Below are 6,134 nucleotides of genomic sequence, written 5' to 3'. Positions count from 1 at the left end.
GGTGTTGTATGTATTTGCATCAGAATATCAATGAAATGTTTGCCACTAAAAGTTAAAAAAAAAAGGCGAATGTTACCGAAGATATTCATATTCAAAGTCGAAAACAAACTGGTAAGGTCATGGCAAAAAAATAAACACTAATAAAAGACAAACAACAGGTACGCAAAGCACAACATAGAAAACTAAACAATGAGCAGCAAGATAAGCAATTAACCATTTTCCAGGATTATACAATTTGAATTTTCATTTGTGTGAAATATACATGCAATCACATACATGTGAACTATTGAGATTAGTACATAGTAGTATTTTGGAATATTTTGATGGCAGATCTCGTCTCTTCTTCATCTCATGTAGATAATTCAATACAGTAATAAAAATAGAATTACAAATAATCACAATTTTATTTAAATTCATTATAAATAACAGTGACAACAGGGACATTGAATGAATATGAATCACATTTATGAAATATTCATTCACTTACAACATTTGCGCAAATAAAATATAACTCTGATATGAATTGATCAATGAAAATGCATTTACAATATTATGCATTTAATTATATGTGAAAAAGGTATGTGTATCACATAAAAACCATGATTCTGGGGAACATTTATATTACAATGAAAGTGTGAACAGATGCATAGATAAATAATCAATCTGTCCCATTAAGGGATTCATCAAAATTCCCTTCGAATAAAAATGATTATTAAGAATGAAAGACAAAGGTTTCGGACTAGAGTTTAATCTATAGTTCAGTTCTTTCTTCTTTAAGTTCTTTTATCGAAGGATCTGAATTATTTTCCAACCATTTGGTTTTTTCTTCAATCGCATGGTTGACTTGTCGTCATCAGTCAGTTTTCCACCTAATTTTTCTTTATCACCAATTTGATTTTTGAGGTTATGGGTCAAACTTTCAAGTTCATTTTTAGCATCTACTTTTTTCTTTTATAGCTTTATCTTCATCTGCAAATTTTTCAGCATCATTTATTATACGATCTATATCTTGTTGTGAAAGTCTGTTTGTGTCCTTTTGAATAACAATATTGTTTTTCTTACCCGTTCCTTTGTCTTCTGTGCTTACTTCTAAAATCCCGTTAGCATCAATGGCGAACGTGACTTCGATCTGAGGTATTCTTCTCGGAGCTGGTGGGATACCAGTCAAAACAAATTTTCCCAATATGTGATTGTCTTTTGTCATTGTTCTTTCTCCTTCAAAAATCTGTTTTGTTACGGCATTTTGGTTATCAGCTGCTGTTGAAAATATTTGTGATCTTTTTGTTGGTATTTGGGTGTTGCGAGGAATCAGTTTTGTCATGACACCACCATCGGTTTCTATACCAAGTGTTAGTGGGTTAACATCCATCAATAACAGTTTCCAGGTCTCTTCCTCTCCACTCAGGATACCACCTTGAACAGCGGCGCCAAAAGTCACAGCTTCATCTGGAATGACCTCCTGGTTTGGTTCCTATAAAGTTAAAAGAGTATGTTAATATGACCTTTATTAAAATTAGTTTTGTGTTGCAAGTGGTCATTTGACTCAAATCAAAGAGGCATATATTCTTAATAACATTTTCTGTTTTTTCGGCCTATGTCATTGTCAATCACAAGTTTAATCTAATATAATATTGTTCTTGTTTAGCACTGTCATATTTATGATGATGTATGCCGAATATATCAATTGTTTGATCTCGAAAGCTAATAAAAAGCAGAAGTCTTCAAATGTGATGTCGTAGAGAATATAAGTGTATATTAAACAAATGCAAACAGCTTAGAAATCACTCTGGTATATTTTTCTTTTTAAATAGAAATATGAATTGAAAAAGATAATAACATTAACGGGGACAACAAAAATAATCATTCACCTTGCCATTGAAGTATTCTTTGAGAAGTTGTTGAACTTTAGGAATTCGTGTAGTACCACCAACAAGGACTACTTCGTCAATATCAGATTTCTTCATGTTGGCATCATCTAATACTTTCTGAACTGGTTTCTTTGTAAATTTGAATAAATCCTGCAAGACAAAGTTTAATATCTATTAATATAATATACAAAAGAAGATGTGGTAAGATTGTCAATGAGACAACTCTTCACAAAAGACCAAATGACACAGAAATTAACAGCTATAAGTCACCGTACAGCCTTCAACAATGAACAAAGCCCATATACCGCATATAAACTCAGCTATAAAAGACCCCGAATAGGCTTTTTATTTACATTAATTTGTTATGGTTTGCATTTATTGGAAAACTTAATTGTATTAAGAAGTATGATAAGAAAAGCAATATTTTTAATCAAGAAAAATAGAAAAACATTCTAGACTTTCCGAAAGCGAAACGCAACCCATGGTCATTTTATTGCTTAATTTCGTTCTATGCTAAGCTTGTACAATACCAAACTTCAAAAAGGAGTTGTACCTTTTAAAATGCACCATTGATTAATTAATTGGTTTTGCTCAACGCCAAGTGGTAAATACCCTAGTCGATCTTTTCAAATGTAAAAGCATACACTGAATTATTTATCCTGTCTGAATTGTTGCAATTCTAATCCCTCTCGTTCTTTATTGCAAAATCGTTAAATCGAGTTTTTTTTTCTACGAGCATGTCAGTGTAAAAATAACATAATATTTACATGGTGTATATCAATTTTCTTTAATCTGTTATGATATTTAAAAAAAAATGAAGATGTGGTATGATTGCCAATGAGACAACTCTCCACAAGAGACCAAATGACACAGAAATTAACAACTATAGGTCATCGTACGGCCTTCAACAATGAACAAAGCACAGACCACATAGTCAGTCATAAACGGCCCCGAAATGACAAATGTAAAACAATTCATATACTTAATTTCAACACTTACCATGTTTAATTCTTCAAACTTTGCCCTAGAGAGTGTTTCTGAGAAATCATTTCCTTCAAACAATGATTCAATTTCTACTCTGGTTTGGTGAGCAGACGACAGGGCTCGTTTAGCTTTTTCAACTTCACGTCTGTGTTTCTGCATGGCATGTTTATCAGTCCTCATGTCTTTTCCTGTTTTCTTTTTATACATTTTTATAAAATGTTCCATAACTCTCTGATCAAAATCTACCCCTCCTAGATGTGTGTCACCATTTGTTGCCACGACCTCGAATATTCCATTGTCGATCGTTAAGATGGAGACATCAAAGGTTCCTCCACCAAGATCAAACACAAGAACGTTTTTCTCCCCTTTCTTATCAAGTCCATACGCAATAGCTGCTGCAGTTCTGAAAATAAAAGGATATCAATGCAATGTACAACAAGTCACATACAAAGGATCTGTAATCTTCCAGAAAATGTTTCTTTAAATCTTTTTAACTATTTTATTTTATAATTGCTACTGCTATGTGAGCTGAAGATGTTATTCAGCGATTGTTATCTGTAGTGGCTTTGATTTCAAATATGTTATTATGAACTGAAGCTTAACTATTTAATTACAGAAAATATTGTGAGAGGAGTATATACAGTTTAGTTTGTACATTTGGTAAGTAGTACATTATTTTTTTCCGCATAACTTAGATCGGCTATACAATCCTTGCTCAAAAATAGAGTTACTTCTCTTTGATCATACAATTCGTACTTTACCTTCGGTTCGTTGATGATTTTCATAACATTAATTTAGACCAGCAATCCTTCAAGCATCTTTAGTAGCCTGTCACTGTGCGTCATTTGAGTAAGCAGGGACAGTAACAACAGCATTGGTCATCTTTTTACCAAGATAGCCCTCAGGAATGTCCTTCGTCTTACTCAAGACCATGGCAGATATTTCCTCTGGTGCGAACACTTTCATAGAATCTCCCACTTTGGCTTGTATTTGCGGCTTGTTATTTTTGTTCACGACTTTAAATGAATAATGTTTGGTGTCACTCTGTACAGCTTTATCGTTCCATTCTCGGCCATTCAGGCGTTTGACGTCAAATATCGTATGTTCAGGATTTGTTGTCAGTTGGTTTTTGGCGGCGTCGCCTATAAGACGATCGCCTTCTTCAGTAAACACTACGTAAGACGGAGTTATTCTGTTCCCTTGGTCATTTGCGATTATTTCAACTCTTCCATTCTTGAAAACCACAACACTAGAATAGAAAAAAAAAACAAATTGTAATAAAATATTCAACATATAGTAAAGTAGGAAGTTAAGTAGCTATAAATCAAGGTTTAACTCACTATTTTCTTCGAAAAAGTCAGAAATATGGCAGTTGTTTTTCACTTGTTCCGTTGATTGATAGCGTTTGATTTTGTCAGTTTTTATGGACTTCCTCTGTTTGAATTTGCCTTGGTGTACGGTATTTTTTACATACTTTTTTTAATGGAAAACGGTAGTATTTATTCTGCCATAGGCGACAACACAATAAACAATCTTACCAGTGGGATTTCCAAATGAAACGTGAAATAGATATAGAAAAGTAGGTCAATGTAAAGGTATATGTAAATAAAAAATATCAGCTTGAAAACACTTTTTGATCTATTGGAACATTCTTTTGTTGAATCAATTACAGTCAGTTGAATATTTAGTATTTTAGAAACACTTCTATATTTTTATTTTCATCGAAAATTGGATAAAAAAAATAACCCATATAATTGCAGTTCTGTCCTTACATTACTCTAATATAATGGCTTGAATCATTATCGATATGAGAGAACCAAGTATAAAAATGGGAATTTTACAACCCGACTTATCTTAAGATTAATCACTGTATGAAGCATTCGTCACTAGTTTTGACCACAGGAAACGATGGGTTGAAAAAGTTTTTGAACATGTGTATTTCAACTCTCTAGAGTGTTATAATCATTTTGTGCGATTTCTTGAGGATAGATGTAGGACTGTACAAGGTGCGTATATTCTTAAACCATTTGTAAATATGCATATTTATTTTATGAAATTATCAAAAAAATATCAAATAAGAATTAGAATATCATGTTCCAATTAAGGCCCTTGATGGGCAGCATGGCATTCACACACACAAAACAATACACTAGGATTTTGTAAAATATGTTCACATTGAAATGAAATATTGAAATTTCATATAATTATAAACCTACATATATATTTCTTTATCTCAAATAAATCCTGAACATATTTGATCCTGGAAGGACCAAAAACCATAAAATCAGTGATATTTGCAATGTGTTATTTTCAGTTACACTTCCTAGAGTTGGATAGAAATAAAAAATAACTCTATGATGAGAAAATAAAAAAAAAACCACGACACATTAATAAAATATCAAAATTTTAATATAGGCATTAAAAAAATAAAGACATGTTTCCTCTTTTTTATGTTTTTTCATTCACAAATAGTTCTATGTACATTTATTCATAATAAAAATCATTATTCAACAGTTATTTTAAAAAATTTGTAGAATTATGGGTTGTAGTCAAATATTAGAATTGGAACAAAGAATTTTCTCTGTTTTTTCTTTCTTTTTACGTCATTCCATTCATTTATAATAGCACATGCTCATGTATATAAACATATTTGGCCAGTGTGCCTTTAAAAGATTGACTTTAATTTTAAGGATCAGCAGTTTCAAAATCAGGGACAATCTGTATAGACATGCTTTCATTCTGTACACGAAGGTTCATGATAAATTACATTCTAATATGACGTGCTTCTTTCGCTTTGTAAACAACATCGTGATAAAATTCTCAATATATCTATACTTAGCGCAGACTCAGAGATGTACATAATAATGGCTATTAAAATATACCTCCCACGTAAATCCACGTGTATCGTAACCTATGTGCAAACGCCATGCCGATTTCGCTGTGTTATAAATTGCAATTTAAAAAACCCTACAGAACCTTTATTCTTATTCTGAGGTATAACAAAAAGAATTAATGCATTAGAGCTCGGAAAAATGTACAAAATAAAAATAAAATAAAATTCCGCGAAATTTTATTAATGTTTTTGGCGCATTAACGTCATTTTAAAACATGACGTCATACGAATGAAAACGCCAAAGCTGAAGGTTTTCCGTTGCGCTAACCCTCCAAATTCGGATAATATTGCATTAAAAAGAAGTTTTGAGGTATGTGTTGGGTTTTTTTTCCATTCTATTGCATTATTCTCAAATTTAATGATTTTTAACAAGTCAACATGGCGGCTCC

General features: G+C 31.9%; 1 pseudogene; it reads right to left on the bottom strand.

Moving 5' to 3' along the window:
- Positions 1 to 751: 751 nt before the first annotated feature.
- On the bottom strand, positions 752 to 4,145 carry LOC127713953 (endoplasmic reticulum chaperone BiP-like; annotated as a pseudogene).
- Between the last annotated feature and the right edge of the window lie 1,989 nt (positions 4,146 to 6,134).

The sequence above is a fragment of the Mytilus californianus genome, unplaced genomic scaffold, assembly GCF_021869535.1.
Source record: "Mytilus californianus isolate M0D057914Y unplaced genomic scaffold, xbMytCali1.0.p SCAF_9, whole genome shotgun sequence".
NCBI classification, from domain to species: Eukaryota; Metazoa; Mollusca; class Bivalvia; order Mytilida; family Mytilidae; genus Mytilus; species Mytilus californianus.
This window is presented reverse-complemented; position numbering and strand designations above follow the sequence as displayed.